Genomic DNA, 18,513 nt, shown 5'->3' with positions numbered 1-18,513 from the left:
GCAGATAGGAGGCGAGGAGATGGGTGATCTTCTTTGGGAAATCCAGTTCCCTGAATTTCCATAGCAGTTCGTGATGCCACAAACTATCGAATGCTTTGGTTACATCTAAGAAGATAGCACAACAGTATTCCCTATTGTCGAATGCTTGGGTTTCATCTTCTACCACTCGGAGCAACTTTTGGCAGCTACAATGCCCTTTTCGAAATCAAAATTGTTCATATGGTAGAAATCGTCTGTGGTCCATGATATCCCGTAGTCGGTGCAGCAGTAGCCTCTCGAAAACTTTGCTGTGATGAGGCAGCATACTGATAGGCCTATAATTCCTTGGATCCTTGAGAGGTTTTCCCGGTTTAGGGATTGCCTCAATAACAGCATTCCACCAGACTGTTGGATATGTGCACGTCCATATTATGCTGTTGAATACGGTTGCAAGCACTACCAGGGCGATGGGTGGTAATTCCTTGAGGAACTTCGCAGGTATATCATCATCTGCCGGCGCTTTGCTTGAGAGTAAGGACTTGATGTTAGTCTTCCACTGGCGTAATCGGCTTGAGAAAGTCTTCTTCTTCGCCGACGTCTTCTTCCAGGTACGTTATTCTGTCAGAGTGGAATACCCTGCAACAATCGCCGTGAGGCTTCAAGTCCGGGAGATGAAGTGTTGTGGCGTAACAAGCTAGTTACGCCACACTGAGAAGGGAGCCGAAAGGCACGCGTACACACACGCCGACTGGCGTCAAGTCTGGAACAAGATACGTTATGACTGCTACAAAGAAAATACGTAGCTTTGGAATATACTTAACTTTATTCTTTGTTGGTTTACAACGTTCTTCTTGAGACATTTATACGATAACTCTCAAACTAGGTAAGGCTAATGGCGCCTTGCTAGGTCGTAGCCATGGACTTAGCAGAAGGCTATTCTAACTGTCTCTCGGCAAATGAGAGGAAGGCTTCGTCCGTATTGTCGCTAGCAATGTCGTCCGTACAACTGGGGCGAGTCCTATCCCATATCTCGAGACCTGCCTTGTGGTGGCGCTCGGTCTGCGATCACACAGTGGCGACACGCGGGTCCGGCATGTACTAAATGGACCGCGGCCGATTTAAGCTACCACCTAGCAAGTGTGGTGTCTGGCGGTGACACCACATGAAGCGTTATGTCCAGGGGAATGTTTTCGTGGCATTTTCTGGGAGACCTCGCCATTCTGGAAGGCACTGTGGATCAACACTAGTAAGCAGATACTTCCCTGGCCACCAAACTCTCAGGATTTAAACCAAATCGAGAATGAGTGAGACCATTTCGATCAGGCTGTTCGCACAATGGACCCTCAGCCGAGAACCTACCGCAGCTCGTCATAGTACTGTAGTCGGCTTGGCTCGACATCCCTGTCGGTACCTTCCAGAACCCCTTTGACGTCTCACAGCAGTCCGCACTGCAAATGGTGTTCAATCAGACCTTTCACAGATGGTTACGTTAATGTGACTGGACAGTGAAATAGCGCCAAGTCTGCCTGCGGGACGTAATACTGCTTTACTAATGGGACACCCCAGGCTCACCAAGCAGCGTTTCGAGCGGCCACTCGTAGAGGTGGGACCTCCTACCGGGAGGCCGACATCCCCTGCAAGTGCTCCGGTCTCCTCCTGCACCACTGACGGCACTCGTGCAACGCTGGTGCAACTGGGCCGGTCGCCTGCTGCTAACTGGCCGAGCCGTCAGCATACCGAGGCGCCTGGGTCAAAAACTGCTGGTTAGATACTCGCCGCCGTCGCACCGCAAGTGTATATATGTGCACATTGTTTATTTTCTGCATTTCGTGCAATTTCGCAGCCACATTATCAGAAGCTCTTCCTCGAGCAGATGATTCGAACATTGCTTAAGGAAAGCTAAGTCAAGTTTGTATGATAATGGATATTATTTTTGATGTTACAGTAAAAGATTGCAATTACAACAGTTATAACAAATAACTAAAATGAAATATATTTTTATGTTTCAGTTTATAGTAGCATGTGTTTGAAATTATTTCCACTTTGTTTTAAGCAGAGTGATGTCCAAGCTTTTGCGCTCTAAGTTCCTGGAAATATTATCTTGGGATGTAATATACTGTTGGTACACAATGCCTCTGACGCGTCTCCAAAATAAATAATCAAGGGAGTTAAATCTGGGCTCAGTGATAACCAAGTTATTGGCTTGTCTCTACCAATCCGTCGATCTGGAAGAATATTACTTAAAGCGCATCTGGCCACTAAGAAATCTTGCTGCAGCCACATTAGCAGCCTTGATGTAACTGGAAAATATTTCAGCAGCTCTGCTAGGAGATGACACAGAAATAGAGAACTGCTGAACATTGACCTCTTCATCGAAAGAATCAGACCTTGTAACACTGTTATCAATGAATCCACATCATCTCCTAATGCTCCAGGCATTGTGGTTGTCTTGCTGACGTAGAGATTGAGGGTTTCCTTCTGGATAATAGCGGGCATTTTGAATATCTACTTCATCAGTCCACAGTATCATGCAGTCTGGATTTTTTTAAAGGAGAAAACGAGTCTGGTCTGCAGATAATCTCTGCTTAACGCCCGATGAACATGGACGTGATATGGACGTAAAAAATAGCCACGTAGAGTCTACTGGACATGACCTCGGATGTGGAGTCCCATAGTGCTCAGAGCCATTTGAACCATTTTATTTCTTTTTTTTTTTTTTCTATTTGTACAGGAAGAAAGAAACGATTCGGGATTTGCTGCTCGAAGAATACCCGCATTCATAAACGTCTGTAGCACGTTTTGTGACTTATTTTCTGCGATTACTTGTCGGTTGCATTTAGTCTCTCCAAATCGGTTTTTCCAGTTTCTGATAAACGTGTCGGAGCGGGCCGGCCGGAGTGGCCGAGCGTTTCTAGGCGCTACAATCTGGAACCGCGTGACCGTTACGGTCGCAGGTTCGAATCCTGCCTCGGACATGGATGTGTGTGATGTTCTTAGGTTACTTAGGTTTAAGTAGTTCTAAGTTATAGGGGACTGATGACCTCAGAAGGTAGCTCCCATAGTGCTCAGAGCCATGTGAACCACTTTTTGTCGGAGCGACGTGGGTGATCTTCATATCTCTCTCCATAAACTCGCTCTGCTACTCGGTAATTCTGGCGACATTCGTCGAATAGCACTGGCCTATCAAATGCGTTTTTGTTAGGATATATCAATACTGAACGAGTAACAAGAGGAAAGTGGAGACGACCAAGGAAAAGTTTGCGGATGTATCGATAAAACGACTTTCATTAGAAGCGAGGAACAGCAGCAGCTTTTGTAGCAGTATTAGACTAACTAAAGAAAGATAACCAAACACCACGATCAGGCCCTGAAGACGAAGCAATGTCGACAGGCCGCCGTTTCATCTACTGCCATATGGCACCACGCGGATGTGATGCGGTCGGGCACGGAATCTGCTCTCCCGACCGATGCCGACATTCCAGAGCTTGGAGCCGATAATCTCATTCATCTGCTTTCTCAAATGATATTACGATGCTGAATAAACCCTATTCCAGTCCTTCCAACACGTCATAATTGCTGCTAGTATCGGGAAATGAACATGAATCATTCTTCTGAGACTCGGATACTCTGACAACTGAACTACTTATGCGACGATATCATGCTATTACGATGACATGGTGGTTTTAAATTCATCACTATGTATTAGTAACAACGTGTTTGACTCTTATAGCGTATATGTCCCAGCCCTTTTACATTTTTTGTCTTTTGATTTTTCACCCGGAGGTACAGTCAGGGCTTTCATTGTTAACGAGAAAAATAGGAGACTGCGCGTAAGCATTTCTTGTATGAACTGCAGCACAACACCTAAAACAATGAGATGAAAATTGTTACACTAAATTACAGTACTATTATTGATAATTCAGTCTGCCACTCGTTTTTGAAAGATGTTGGCAACTGTACATGGACTTATCTCATTTGTTATAGCACATATAAAAAGGTGTCGGAAGAAAAGGTTCGACTCTTATGATTATTACAACTTCTAATTACCATATGTTACTCCTGTAGATGAAGAAATTACTTTCAAAATTATTTCCAAGACACAAAGAGCACACAAGTAGCTTAGATTTATCTTTGACCAACTGGCTGCGAAGTGTCGCTGTACTTAGGCCAGTAGGCAACTATAGTTTCTATGGACATGTTACGTCACAGCTGTATAAGAAACGATTGGTGTCATTTCCTTATATGATCATAACGCTTATTACGTACAAAACACTTAATTTTTCTTATATTTCGTTACAAACTAGTCCACCTCAATGGATTTTAACAATGTAATATAGCTGTAATCCAAATAGGTCCTTTTGAAGAGATATACTATCCAATTTCTGTCTCTCTCTGCTTTTACACATTTTAATTTTTATTCTGCCGACTAAACAATTATTCGATGATTTATGTTTTTATTTTAAAGTAACTATATTTGGTATGTATTTTGAACAGTTGAAAATGGCTACGCAGCTTAAACTGGGAACTAGTTAAGAACATAAAGTGAAATTGTTTTAACCCAAGAAATGACAGCTAATGCTTTCGTGTTAACAATTTTCAAGGAGCTTCCAGACAGTGTTCGTCCTTACCGGTTTTAGCGAAAACAATCGAGCATACGGCCTGTGAGAAAATTCCTGTAGTGTAGCACTTCATAACGTGAGTCAACGTTAAACAAATGAATATAGAACCAAAACTGGCCTCAATCCGAGAGATTATCAGAAGCCACAAATACTGTCGAATATAAGGAAGATAGTACTCTAGTCATACAGTGACGTTATCCATCACTGTGTTGCCTCGTAAAGGTCCAAGCTGATATTCGAGTCCTCATAGCGAGGTCATATTTTACACAGCTTACGTGGAGAACAAGTACACACAGTTGCACTCAGCCTGGTGTGTCTCGATTACGTTAATGGATGCCTAAAACGGGCGCTGCAAATTGGATGTCACGGCGTACTTTACGCAGAGTTTGATATTACTGGCGCAGCAGTGACGTAACCGTGTGAGGGGACGCCTGGATAATCTCCCCCGCGGAGATGGACGTCATCAGCGTGTCTGTGCATCCGACCTCCAGCGTCCATCTACAGATTAAAACGTAGCCCCGACACCAGCGACTCTATCTTGTCTGACTGCGCACTGGATGCTAACGTTTGCTCTTTGAAGCTCTCACGGTTCGTTCACGTCTTGTGTAGCCATTCCGCTGTCTAATTGATTATCATTTGTGAATAGAATGTGTACTGATTGGCTTATTAGACGCAATGCTTAGTAATTTAAGTGTAATTGTGTATCTCAGCAAAATATAGCACTTAATCCCACTTTTTTACGCCGACTACGTTACTGGTATGTTATTAGCAGGACTCGGATTTGTATGCAATGTCAGTATCGATATATGCATGCATCTGTGCACTAAAAACAGGTAAACATGCTGTAAAAACTTTAAAACATGCATAAAAATAAAATAAAATATTTTAGCTTCCCCTTATTAATTTAACGAGCGACGCGCCGCAGTGGTTAGCACACTAGATAGGCATTCATTAGGATGGCCGTCCAGATTCAGGTTTTCCGTGATTTCCCTAAATCACTGCAGGCAAATGCTGGCATGGTTCCTTTGAAAGGGAACGGCCGATTTCCTTCCCCATCTTTGACACAATCCGTGCTTGTGCTCCGTCTCTAGTGACCTCGCTGTAGACGGGATGTTAAACTCAATCTTCCTTTTTTCCCCATTCTTTAATTTTGATGACCTAATCAAATAGTAAATTTGTTTTTCAACTTAGTCATTAACAAAATTATTATTTATTATTCTCTCTCTCTCTTAACCTGTTTTAACATACGTTTCTTTTTTCTTTTATTGAAAGAAACAGTCAAATATTTTCACAGTTTTCTGGAAGAAATGATTTCCTTCTTTCATTTAAAATATTCTTATATAAGTAGAAAGATTCCCTTACTTCACCGGAAAGAGTCTACTTCACTTACAGGATAAGCGTTAGGATTTTTTTTTTTCTGGTTCTCCTTGTAGCATCTCATTCACTTCCGAGAGAAACATTAAACTTGGATCCCTTGCTTCAGTGTTCCCAGTTTCGTTACGAAGGCACTTTCTTAACTCTTTCTGGTATGTCTCCGGATATAGCTCTTTCGTATACCTGCAGGACACAAGAGAGGCATCCCTTTCCTTCCAAGCGTGTGATTGCGGCTAGTAGTTTACTGAAACAGGTCTTGACGAACACCGGTTTACTGTAGAGACTCCTCATTGCAAGCGCTAACTTCAGCGGGGTACTTGTTCCTTCATTTTTATCCCTTATGTCGAGCCTCGTTTTCGCAGCTTCTGAATGGTCACTGTAATATAAAGTTGCTTCGTTTCATGTTCCCTAACTCGTGAAGATTAGTTCAGGGTGTGAACGAGTATCTTCCATCATATCAGTAAATAATTTCGCTCCTAACGGTGCCTCCATAAGCCCTTTCGACACAGAGGAAATTTAGGCATTTACTTTCGGTATATCGTCTACCAATCAGCGAACAGCACGTGCTAAACGAGTCATACGAACTGTGGTAGAATAAAATAACTGCGATGACTTAATCATGTATCTTGCTGCATCTCTAACTTTCTCCAAGAGTTTTTCCTCATTTTGTTGCCACGAAGCGCGTGATGCATCACGAACAACTTTAGCAATCGTTGAACGGTTTGTTTCTTTCAATACCCTGAAGAAAAAGAGATGGGGTGTTGCTGGTTCAGATTTCGTCATTTTTCTTACGACGACGTTGGCAGCAACCGCAAGTTTGAGTTGCCGATACTGTCCGTTACTTCTTGTATTACCTGAAAAGAATTATTTTATTGGAAATTAGTAAAGATCAGGGCTGTAATTTGGGTCTCACTTTCTGGGGGAAGAAGTTCAAAAAATTTACAAAAAATGTGTTTCTTGATTATGAACTAAACTAAACAGACTGCGTGGCGGTACAGGGCACACATAATTTTATGTTTCCATTTTCAAATATTATGTAATACGTTTAAAAGGCTTTAAATAATTAGCAATTTTTTCTAAAGGGGTTGGGGGTAGTTGACACACAAACTAATTTCATTTTAAAAATTTTTAACTTGCCTTTTCATAAAATTTGTCTAGTGTAGCTTTACCTTATCGACAATTGATCAGAAACCTTCCTTTAAAAATATTTTGTTGGGAATGCAGGAGAACGGCATAGGTTCTCTTCAATCAGAAAGATTCCCAACAATCAGTAGTAAAATGATATTTATTAATTATGAATAAATACTCAGCATAAATGATGCTACTTCTTGTGACACGTCCAGCTCAATTAGACGTTTGAAATTATTACAGGTCCTCTAAAATATTAAAGTCCGGTCACTGTTCCTTCTAGTGCGCCTACGTAGAGGCCAGAGGTGGCCTAAGTGCATACGGAGAGTAAGTCTCGGAAGACGACGGAAGAACGAACACGGCAGCTTATACACTGGGCGGTAACTGCAGACTGTACACGACTCGGCGCACAGACCGTCGTACCTCAGTATTCCGGTATTTAACGGGGCATCGACTAGTCGCTATCGACACACGCAATGCCCATTGGTTGGCAGATGCGGCACCTGGCGGACCTCGGTATAGTTCGTACCGCCAACCCACAAAGCTGCTGCGCGACGAGTGTGTCGAGTGCGGCTTATCGATCGTTGTGTGGTGCTCTCTGGAGTCATGAGTACCGTCACCACATATCTTTTCATGAATGTTCAAAATTCTACATTATTTAACTTATTGGGAGAGATGTTCACTTTGCAGACGTATTTCGAAAAATTATCATAGTCATCATTTCCACTTCCGTTTGCAGAAAATACTGCGTGCAGAAAATTCTGCTGGTAAGTGTGACGACACAGTCGGTCACCACACGTGGGGCAAGTTGAAATTTCCGAGGCTGCTCGCCGGGTGTGAAGAGCGCCTGACTGTGAAGCCTAGTTTATACAACGACACTAATATGCTCCTCTCCTTGCGTGAAACGAGTTGCACGCCGATAGTTTCGTATACGTCTGTCGACACTGTGCCATAAGACTCCACTTCAGTTTCACCATTTTGTGAGTGTCGCATATTCCTGTGTAAAATTAAATTTTTAGCAGCTGTACATGTTGTGGCGGAGTTGATGTGGTGAAATAGCTGCATAAGACAAAAGACGAAAAAAAAAGTTTTTGGGTTCGCGAATGGATCAAGAAGAAACGTCAGCTCGTTTTCTCAGCAAAATAAATTTTAGTGGAAGATGCTGGTAGTTACTTCAATCATCTCAGAATGTCACCAGGCCAGTTCACGTTTCTTCTAAATACATTTAATAATGCAATAAGGCAAAAAAGATACTGTAATGTGTGAAATATTGTCATCAGAGCTAAGATTACAAACAACATTGTGTGTCCTGACAAGTGGGCGTTCATAATCTTTTCTGTAGTATCTGTATCGTGTTCCTAAATCCACAACTGCCAAATTTATTCCAGCTGTTTGTGATGCCGTCTACATGGGACATGCAGAATACCGTGAAAGTAATGCACAACACTATTTAATTATTGTTATTATTATTAAAGGTCAAAAATATATTTCCAGTAAGGTAACACCATTAAAATTTTACTTAATTAAGTGTGGCGTCATTATATAAGGTACTGGCTTCTGACTGTAACAGCACTTCTTCCGCGCCCGGTATTTCGCCGGCAACTAACTGTGAAGAGTGCATCTGCTCTTTCTCTTTCCTTTCGGCCAAGAAACGCTTCTTTTTATAGGTGATTAGGAATTGCATTTCCTACTTTACTTCTGTCTTATATTCTTCTGACAATATTCGCATTTCCTTCATAATAATCTTGCCAAAACTGACAATTTCTTCTTCCTGTTCTGGTTGATTTGTTATTGGCTTTAGCTCTTGGACACAATTTTCGAGATGATAAAAAAGGTATTGAGACGCCTTTCCTTCCCGCTGTGTTTCTTATGCTCACTGCAAGCTGATGATGAAAGATGGAACACTCACATTGTGACTGATTTCATTTATCCTTAGGGTGGCTGGAGACTGTGGCTAACTTGTTAGTGTGTTCTCCAATGCATGGTAATTTTCATCTACTCCATTTTTCTTACTATCATCCTGGGAGAATGAGACTCGTCATTCTAATGAACTGCAATATTTTTATCAGTAATCATGATTATTTTTTACGAGTACCACAGAGGGAAGATGAATGGACGGAATTTGAATTTCGACGTAATTTCTCATGCTTCAGTGCAGTAGATGGAAAATATTTAGTGATTAAATGTCCACAAAAGTGGCCCTGTGTTCCACAAATGTAAATAAATCTTCAACATTATTCTCTTCGATGTCATAGACAGGTATTAGTGTTTCATTTATGTCGATATATGGGAAGAAGGATGGGCATATGATGGTTGTTGCTTTGCAATCTGTACACAAAATCGTCAATAGAATACAGAACTCTCGGCATGAAAGAAGATGCAGTTCTAGTTGATAACCGAATTGAACGAAGCTTTTTTCAAAATATTGCCCACTTATTTTCAAACAAAAAATATGCAACCTCAAACTTTCGAGAAAATGTGTTTTCATTTCTTTTGTCAACATTTCGTGTATCTGAAGAGCCATGTGGCCCATGAATATGGGACAAATTTGTCAGGGTTACATTTGCTGTCCATGACTGTGCAGAGCAAAATCAGTCCCCCAATAATATGCGCAACCACAATTAATAGACCATGAGAATGTGGACAGTGGGGTTTATCAGCCAGGGACAGGAAAAGCATAAATGCTGGGGAGCTGACAGACACAAAGTTGCAAGCCGGCAGCAATAATTATTCGAAACAGGCCGCACTGAGATGAGAATGGTTTTCGAACAACTTTCTTACAGATGGATCTGTAACATGGGAAAATGAAAGAGCTTAACAATATACGTACCAGCACACAAATTGTGAGTGTGAAACTGTGATGTGGCTCTTTAAATAAATTACTATTGAGTAAAGAATTAAATTTCGAGGTTTGTGTAACCTTTTCCCCCTTACATAGTTATCCCTAAAAACGGTCCGTCATCACGAACCATGCGATTTTCTTTTTGTAGACGTGGGCTGCTTCACAGCCAGATGTTTTACTTGTCTGCGTTTTTCTTACTTTCTTTTGTATGTACCCATAACTGAAAGCAGACAGAGGTGACAAAAGTCATGGGGTAGCGATATGCACACATAGTGATGGCGCTAGTATCATGTACACAAGATATAAAAGGGCAGTGCAATGATGGAGCTGTCAAAAAAATGTGTGAAATCTTATGGGACTTAACTGCTAAGGTCATCAGTCCCTAAGCTTACACACTACTTAACCTAAATTATCCTAAGGACAAACACACACACCCATGCCCGAGGGAGGACTCGAACCTCCGCCGGGACCAGCCGCTCATTCCGTGACTGCAGCGCCTTCAGACTGCTCGGCTAATCCCGCGCGGCTGTGGAGCTGTCATTTGTACTTAGACGATTCATGTGAAAAGGTTTCCGGCGAGATTATGGCCGCACGATGGGAATTAACAGACTTTGAATGCGGAATGGTAGTTGGAGCTAGACGCATGCGATATTAAGCTTCGGAAGTCGTTAGAAATTCAATATTCCGCGATCTACAGTGTCAGGAGTGTGTCTACAATACCAAATATCATCCATTACCTCTCACCAGGGACCACGCAGTGGGCGACGGCCCTTACGTAACGACTGCGAGCAATAGCTTTAGCGTAGATTGTCAGTGCTAACAGACAAGCAACACCGTGTGAAATAACCGGAGAAATCAATGTGGGATGTACAACGAACGTATCGGTTTGGACAGTGCGGTGAAATATGACGTTAATGGGCTATGGTTGCAGACGACCGACGCTCGTGCCTTCGCTAACAGAAGGACGTTGCCTGCAGCGCCTCTGCTGCGTCGTGGTGGTATCGGTTGGACCCTAGACCGAGGTCTCGTCAGATGAGTCCAGATTTCAGTTAGTAAGAGTTGATATTAGAGTTCAAGTGTGTCGCAAACTCCCCGAAGCCATGGAACAAAGCTGTCAACAAGGCACTGTGTAAGTTGGTGGTGGCTCCGTAATGGCGTGTGTTTACATGCATTGGCTTCTCTGGAGCAGGTGAAACGGTCATTGACTGGAAGCGGTTATTTTAGGCAACTTGGAGACCATTTACGCCCATTCAGAAACTGCATGTTCCCATATGATAGAATTATTGTGGATGACAATGCGCCGGGTCACCAGGCTACAATTATTCGCGACTGGTTCGATACACGTCCTGGACGATTCGAGCAAATTATCTGACCACCCAGATCGCCCCACATAAATCCCATCGAAAATTCATGGGACTTAATCGTCGAGATCAGTTCTTGCACAAAATTCTGCACGGGCAATACTTTCACAATTATGAACAAGTATGAACAACTATAGAGGAAGCGTGGCACAATATTTCTGCAGTGGTCTTCAATCACTTGTTGAGTCCATGCCACGTCGAGTTGCTGCTCTAAGCCCGACAAAAGGAGGTCCGACAAGATCTTTAGGAGGCATCCCAAGACATTTTTCACCTCTGCGTATATTGCCTTGTAGCTCCTTCAATACTTAGACCGCGTAGGACGACCTCAAATGCAGGAAGACGTCGCTGCTTCTTCTTGTCGACAATATCGCTGAAATCCCTCAGGCATCTACCAGGTATAGAAGTATAAAACCGGATTTTCGTTGCAATAATTACACGTCCGATGTTTGAAACTGATAAACACTATTTTATTCAAAATAATCTCTATTGCTATTTATACATTTCTCTCACCTCTCCGCCAGGTTATGAATGCCACCCCAAAAAACAGTTATTCTTTTAAAGCGAATCAGTCAGCGAGCCATTTTCGTACAGTCTCATACGAAGTGAAGCGTTTTCCAGCGAGGGCGCGTCCCAGTGATGCAAACAGATGATAATCGGAAAGACCCAAGTCATAAGCCGCATGCCCTAGTATTTCCCGAATGAACGCCTCTATCGTTTCCCTGGCCCGTTTTGCTGTGTGTTACGGGGCGTTATCATGGATCTATAAGACTTTGTCGTGCCTTTTTCCATATTTCGGTCGTTTTTCACTTAATCCTCGATTGAAATCGATCATTTGCTATTAGCAACAATCTGTGTTAACGGTTTCACCAGGTTTTAGCAGCACATTATAGATGACACCCTTCTGATCCCACCAAACACAGAGCATTGTCTTCTTTCCAAAGCGATTTGGTCTTACAGTGAATGTTGATGGTTTGCCTGAATTCATCCATGATCTCCGACTCTTAGATCCATTTTTCATCACCTGTCACAATTCGATTGAGAAACGACTTTCGTTTCTATTTGGTGAGCAGTATTTCACGAGTGGTCTTTCGATTGGCTTTCTGTCTTTCATTCTTTTGGGGTGGCATTTTACCACTTTCTGCACCTTTTCATAGCTGTTGTTCGAAGAAAAAAATTGGAAATTTGCGGTAAAGTCTTGCGGGACCAAACTGCTGAGTTCATCGGTCCCTAAGCTTACGCACTACTTAATTTAACTTAAACTAACGACGTCACACACACTCATGCTCGAGGGAGGACTCGAACCTCCGATGGGGGTAGCCGCGCGGACGGTGACAAGACGAATAGACCGCGCGGCTACCCCTCGCGGTCTTAACCGAAGAGATACGGCTTTCGGTGTCACATTCAATTCTTCCGCGAGTTACTGTTGAGTTTGAGTATCACCTTCATCCAGAAAGGCCTGCAATTCCTTGGCTTCGAACTTTTTCTGTGGTTTCCCGTGCTCATGATTTCTGACGTCAAAATCACAATTTTTTAATTTTTTGAATCACTCGAAACACTGTTTTCCCAAGAACATGTTCGCCGAGAGCTGCGACAAGCATTCAATGCGATCCTGCAGCAGTTTTCTTCAAGTGATAACAGAAAACCATAGCTGTCCGCAAATTGTAGTTCGTAGGCACAAAACTCGACATGGTTACGGGTTTGAAATAGATAACTGATGTATGAAACTATGTGTTGGCATTTGTCATCAGCCATTACAGGAAGAAGATGGCACTGCAGTCGTGTTCTTACAGACCCTACATTGATGGCTAGGACCATTTATAGGAAAATCCCGGTTTCATACTTCTACACCTGGTATGTATAGCACAGATACTCAAAAAGCTAACAATTTCTTCCGTTCCCCACTTCCTATTTCACTTTTTTTACACTATGCTGAAACACTTAACATCAAATTCGTGCAAGTACTGTTGCCAGGTCTGGAACGAGCTGAAACAGCTAAAGTCTAGTTTACACGACGACATTGGGTTGCGGCATTCGTTGCGTGGAATGAGGTGCACGCGTATGGTTTCATATTTGACTGTAGACACGGCGAAACCAGTATACACTTCAATTTCGTCGTTTTGTGAGTTCCTGAGTCGTGTCTGAAGTGAGAGTTTTGGCAACTGCAAATCGCACGAGTTGTGATGGAGTTAAAGCTTGTTGCGTGGAATCGCTGCATAATAAAACATTAATAAACGTGTTTCGATTCGTGACTGGATGAAGGAAAGACGTCAGCTCGGTTGCTCAGCACTCTTGCTGAAATAATTTATAACGGTAGATCCAAGAAGTTCATTTAATTGTCTTAGAATGTCACCAGAACTGTCACCGTTTCTTCTAAATAGAGTTAATTACGCGATAAGGAATAAAGATATTGTAATGCATGAAGCACTGTCGCCAGAACTGAAATTACATATCACATTGCACGCATTACAATCGAGAACACTCGGCATGCTACAAGATGCGGTTTCAGTTGGTGATGACGCTTTTTCATTAACACCAATAATTATTAACGTTAACAGCAGTAATTATTCGAAGCAGGTCGCATTAAAAGGAGAATGGTTTGGAAACTACTCTCTTGAAGATAGATCTGTACAGTGGCTATATTTCAAAATTCTAACATATGTGAACGGGGGAGCTCAGCAGCGACGTTTTAAATAGATGAATATCTAATGAAGAATGGAGCTTGTTGAATTTGTATAGCCTTTCCTCCTGTCAACAATATTCCTTAACAAAGAGTCAGCCAGCTCGAACGATGGGATTTTAGTCTTGTAGACGAGAGCATTGCCACAGCTAGAATTACACTTGTTTGTATTTTTCTTAATTCAGTTGTATATGTGCTCCTAACTCAATAAATTTTGCCCTGCAGTAAACCATCTATGTTATGATCCCACATGACAGTGTCAGCGGCAGCAATATGTTGCTTATTTTTGTAATCAGCATCACTGAAGTTAACTTTGGTCTTAAGAAAGGCATATGTACCAGAGATAACATCATTTGCTTGTACCTCTTGTACAACTCCGCAGCCCTTAGAAGGATCAACTGCGGCTACCCGAATCACCAAGTGGAAAGAGAGATGCCAACACCTGTCAAACTGGATGACAGGACAAGAATCCCTGCCACCTGGACACATGGAGAAGTCGGTCATCTGGAATTCCTTGAACAGACTACGGACCGAAGTCGCAAGATCCAGTCTCCTTAAATGGAACTTCCAACTGCCAAATGTCAACACAACACTGTACGAATGCGGTGAATTGCAGACAACCCGGCATCTCTTCAAATGTAACTTATGCCCAACCAGCTGTATCATGAGGGACAGCATCCAATGCTATCAAAGTTGCCCAATTCTGGGTGAATACTGTATAGTTTTCTTTGTATGTATTGTATATGTGTACATTTTAGTGCACCTCTGACACGAATAAAGAAAGGAGAAGCTTCACTGAATTCCCGCAAACACCTACGCAATGCATAGAAGCATAGATATCTAAAAAGCGAACATTATTCTCCATTCCCCACTTCATATTTTAATTTATCTACACACTACGAACACACAACCTCAGAACTCATGCAACTATTGTCGCCAAAGTTAGAACACGCCGAAAGTGTTCAGTTTCACCCACGAGTTGCGGAAACGCAGCGCGCGCATGCGCAGTGGCCGGCAGCGCAGTTACATTCAACCTAGTATCGTCGTGTAAACTAGGCTTAAGTTTCACTAATGAGTTGCGCAAACGCCGGCCTCGCATTCGCTGTGGGCAGGTAGCGTAGTCGCATGCACAGTCATCGTGTAAAATAGATTTATCTAACCGTGGGCCGTTGTAACGGCTGTGGCGCGAACTGGAGCAGCGTCTGTAAGAGCGCCCTTCTTGTTGTGTGGCCAGCGACTTGAAAACATCACTTAGGAGACAAAGGTGGGGTGGAGGCAGGCTGAACGAACTGCGACGAGTTGTATGTCATCGGCAGTGTTGCGGGCCGCCTCAGTTTATCTCTTGCGTCAATGCCGTTTTAAGAAGAAGCATCAAGATTGCTAGTGAGGTGATGACTAGCTAATGAAGACCTGTGGCCTGTGGGACGGGGTGGACAGGCAGTGATTGTCGAGTTGTAACAGATGTGCGGCGGTCGTTTGAGCAAGTGGGGCGGTGTGAGCTGCGAATAGTTGTATTTCAACATCGTTTATGTGTGGCAGCCTTTGGCCACACCTCCTTCCGTGCTACAGACAGCAACTGGATCCCAAACAGCAACAGTGTTGTATTAGGATTAAAAATTAGGACTGGTTCATAGTGACTGAAGTTACGCTACCAATACCGGTGCGCAGGCCGGCCGATGTGGCCGTGCGGTTCTAGACGCTCAGTCTGGAACCGCGTGACCGCTACGGTCGCAGGTTCGAATCATGCCTCGGGCATGGATGTGTGTGATGTCCTTAGGTTAGTTAGGTTTAAGTAGTTCAAAGTTCTAGGGGAGTGATGACCGCAGATGTTAAGTCCCATAGTGCTCAGAGCCATTTTGAACCGGTGCGCAGCTTGTGTGTTAACTGGTTGTGACTGAAGCTGGAGTATGACCAGCAGTAGTATTTCAAAAAATTTATACTTGCCTTGGTAAATGAATTTTAAAGTAAGCAATTTTGAGTACGCACTTCCATTTTGAGATTAGTTGAAACTGGATGTCGACCAGTATTGTCTTTTGAATTGAATCTGCTCACGTTCTTGATTGATTTACAGAAGAACTATGGGTGGGCACCTACAGCGCCTATCTGATGTTGACTTAAGCTGAAACAGCGTTTTGCTTTGAATTATGTCTTCGGATGTTCTTGCTTTTCAACGATTGAGTTTTACGTAAGAATTTTGGGAGGGCATGTTAGGGACTGAAGCTTGGCGAGCGGTTACATTATATTGAGTTGTGTTTGTGCCTTGAAATTTTCTTATTGTGTTGCTGCTGTTTGAAAAAAAGGGTGGATATATTTTGTGCATGGGACTGCGTATCACCCTCTGAAAGTGGAATTATTTTCGGTGGCGTTTTGAAAAATGAAATTGTTTTTGTAAATATCTACATGTCTCTCAAGCCAGCACCACCATTCCACAAAAACCAGTTCCGCTACAGAAAGGTTGTTTGGATCTTAGAGATGTTTTCATTAATGGCATTTTTGTGAGCAGCCGTTTGCAGATGTTGTATAATCTGGAACTTTTGTGACAGGACACCTATGAAAATCATGTTAAAAAAATGTGAGCTTCTTTATATAAACACAACAATCACTATCATCCCATGTAGGCTTTCACGGCCGGCGTCTTCGTCAGTAAACACTTCCGGGCTAAGTTGCCGCGGTCGATCTCTGACGTTTCGTTCTCAACTACAGAGAACATCTTCCGAGGTGAGTCGACGACTGGCTGCTAGGAGCTGGGGCTGCCGCTTATATGGAGATCGTAGAGGGCGCCACCGAACGTCACGTGGCGTCGATGTGTAGCTATCTCTGGCTATCGTCTGTTCTCTCGATTGCAGGCAATCGATTGTCACGTATTTGATGCAACGTCTACCGCCATATCTTGTCCAATTTTAATCCTTCTTCTTTACGGTTAAAATTGTATTGATGTTTGTGGATTTCAATTGCCTCTCTATACATACGTGTATAATAATGCGACGTCCTCTCTAGCACGCTTGTCTCACCAAATTTTATTTCGTGATCTCCATCCTTAAAAACATGTTCCGCTACTGCCGATTTGTCGATATATCCCAAGCGACAGTTTCTTTTGTGCTCCGTCAATCGTGTATTGATGCTTCTTTTTGTAGTTCCTATGTAAACCCTGCCACAACTACACGGAATTTTATATACCCCTGGGGTGGCTAGGGGGTGACGAGCACCTTTTGTTGATCTTAGGCATTCACTAATTTTCTTAGTAGGTCTGAAAATAGTCTCCACCTGAAACTTGGCTAGTACTTTCCCAATGCGATCCGTGATGTTATGGATGAACGGAAGAAATACTTTTCCAGCTGATGGTTGTTGTTGTCTCCTATTTTTAGGCATTTTTCTACTTGGGTGAAGTGCTCGGTTAATCTCGTTTTTCGTATAACGATTTTTGGCAAAAGCCATTCGTAAATGATTTAGTTCTTCTTGTAAGTAGCCTGGTTCACAAATAGTATTGGCCCTATCCACTACTGTTTTTATGACCCCCCTCTTTTGCCTAGGGTGGTGGTTTGAGTTCATATGGAGGTAGCGATCAGTATGTGTACCTCTCCTATAGACCCTATGGCGTAAGGTCCCATCCGCCCGTTTGATAACTGATACATCCAAAAAGTTAAGTTGTCCATTCTTCTCTTTCTCCATAGTAAATTTGATCTTTGGGTTGATGCTATTTAAGTGCTCCAGAAAATCATTCAAGTCTTCTTCCTCATGATTCCATATTACAAAGGTATCATCCACATACCGATACCACCTCGAGGGGCTTTTTTTTTTTTTTTTTTTTTTTTTTGGCCGACTGCAGTGCTTGATGTTCAAAATATTCCATGAATAAATTCGCAATTGCGGGGCTTAGGGGGCTCCGCATGGCTACCCCATCAATCTGTTCATAAAATTCACCGTTGTACTGAAAGTAGGTCGAGGATAGACAGTGTTGGAACAAGGCCACTATATCAGTAGGGAACATATCGGCTATATGAGAGAGAGCTTCATCAACTGGAACCATAGTGAACAAAGACACTATATCAAAACTGACAAGGATGTCATTAGGACCGACAGTAATTTCCCTCAATTTCTCAATGAAGTGTAGAGAGTTTTTAATATGACTCTCAGTTTTGACTATGTAAGGTTGTAACAAAGAGGCAAGGTGTCTGGCCAGTTCTTGGGTAGGAGCTCCAATTGCGCTGACAGTCGGTCTCAATGGAACATCAGGCTTATGTATCTTTGGTAATCCATATAATCTCGGAGGATAAGCCTCCGTTTTACAAAGATACTTTTTAACTTCTGTAGGAATGGAAAACTGTTTTATCATACGATTGGTGGCATTCAGCACATTCGTTGTGGGATCCTTTTTCAACTTCTTGTATGTGCTGGGTTCCAGGAGATCACTGACCTTCTTGTGATAGTACTCATTAGAACAGTAACATTTCCGTAGTCAGCGGCAACTATAATAACATTCTTGTCTGCATTGATCTCCCGCAATGCCTTCCTTTCCCCTTGAGACAAATTACT

This window comes from Schistocerca serialis, chromosome 7 (assembly GCF_023864345.2).
Source record: "Schistocerca serialis cubense isolate TAMUIC-IGC-003099 chromosome 7, iqSchSeri2.2, whole genome shotgun sequence".
Taxonomy (NCBI): Eukaryota; Metazoa; Arthropoda; class Insecta; order Orthoptera; family Acrididae; genus Schistocerca; species Schistocerca serialis.
This window is presented reverse-complemented; position numbering follows the sequence as displayed.